This window comes from Dioscorea cayenensis, chromosome 17 (assembly GCF_009730915.1).
Source record: "Dioscorea cayenensis subsp. rotundata cultivar TDr96_F1 chromosome 17, TDr96_F1_v2_PseudoChromosome.rev07_lg8_w22 25.fasta, whole genome shotgun sequence".
Classification (NCBI taxonomy): domain Eukaryota; kingdom Viridiplantae; phylum Streptophyta; class Magnoliopsida; order Dioscoreales; family Dioscoreaceae; genus Dioscorea; species Dioscorea cayenensis.
The window spans coordinates 5010870-5012541 of record NC_052487.1 but is presented as its reverse complement, the minus strand read 5'-3'; the positions used below and the strand labels follow the sequence as shown (position 1 = coordinate 5012541).

Here is a 1672-nt window from a genome sequence, read left to right as displayed (position 1 = left end):
GGTTAGGTCTATAATTAGGAAGGGATTTATCACTTGGAATCCCTAGAGCTCATTGCAACTCTATGCGAGTGCGAGGTTGAGAGGTTTTCTAATCTCTCCTCCGGGACATGTATAGAGTTAGGCATAGTTGACCTTAGATTTGGGACTATGTAATGAAGGATTTCCACGATTCACTATTGCATTGATTAGGAAGCATAATGGAGGGTTCTTGCAGTTGAAGCGATCGTCCTAGGCGGAGCATTATCCGAGTACCCCATCTTTATCGATTGCCTTACCTTCTCCTTTACTCGTGCTCTCTTACTTGTTGATTTTACTTTTGAGAATTGAATCATTGTCACACTTATCACTATTGATCTTTCACATAGCTAAGAAGCGGATTAAGTGTTTTTATTCCCTACTCCCTGTGGATTTGATACCCGCTCACCCGGGATTATTACTTCGACAAACCCGTGCACTTGCGGGATATACGCAAGGGGATCTTGTCAAGTTTTTGGCGCCGTTGCCAGAGAGTAGGCGTTTAGAGATACTTTGCACTTTGTTTTCTTAGCTATTTCACCATACATTCTATTTCATATCTTCTTATTCTATCATCATTCTGATTTCTTTTTCTTTCTTTTTGGGTGCAGCTTCAGGTTATGACTCGAGGGAATCCCTCAATATTGATTGAAGGGGATCCCGAGCTTGAACGTACACTTAGAAGAAAAAGGAAAGAGCCTGTGCAAGAACAGTCTAATCTAGCTGATTTGGAAGCGGAAGAATCTGAAAACATGGCAGAACAAAATGAGCAACAGCGAACATTATCCGATTATGCCAGACCTTCAGTGTTGGGGACACAATCGAGTATTGTGCGTCCCCCGATTACAGCTCAGAACTTTAAGTTGAAGCCGGCATTCATCCACATGTTGCAGCAATCTGCAAAGTTCAACGGTTTGGCTGATGAGGATCCAAACAGTCATATAGAGAGTTTTCTCGAGGTGTGTGATATGCTGAAGATAAACGAAGTGACGGATGATGCCATCAAGTTGAGAGCCTTCCCATTTTCCCTAAAGGGGAGAGCGAAGCAGTGGCTACACTCGTTACCTAGAGCGTCAATTACCACGTGGGAGGAGATGGTAGAAGCTTTTCTAGCCCGTTATTTTCCTCTCGGAAAATCAGCAAAGCTTAGGAACGAGATCTCGTCCTTTGTTCAGTTGGAATTGGAGTCTCTATTCGAGACATGGGAAAGGTTCAAGGAGCTCCTGAGGAAGTGCCCGCAACACGGATTCCCGGAGTAGATGATTGTTCAAACCTTTTACAATGGTTTGAACCCGAGTACAAGGCAACTCTTGGATGCGGCAGCAAGAGGTACCTTAGGTAGCAAGACCCTCGATGAGGCCCGTCAATTATTTGAGGAAATGGGGCTAAACAGCTACCAATGGAATACTAGGAAGAAGAAATAGGTGACCGGTCTCCATAAAATAGATGCGGTAACTTCATTCGCGGCTCAAGTGAAAAATTTGAGTAAGAAGTTAGATCTTCTAACTTCAAATAGAATGGCGGCGGTGACTAATTACACCGGGTGTGGTGGAGGACATGCTCCCTCCAATTGCCCAATCTCTATCGGTGATGTTTCTTCGGTGGAGAACGTTGATTTTGTAGGTAATTGCATGAGACCTCAAGGAAACCCATATAG

General features: G+C 43.9%; 1 non-coding gene across 1 annotated transcript; it reads right to left on the bottom strand.

Annotated features, from left to right (window-relative positions):
• Positions 1-1157: 1157 nt before the first annotated feature.
• On the bottom strand, positions 1158-1264 carry LOC120281449. The gene has a single exon (XR_005542588.1). It is a non-coding gene; the product is annotated as a small nucleolar RNA R71 (small nucleolar RNA).
• Positions 1265-1672: the final 408 nt, after the last annotated feature.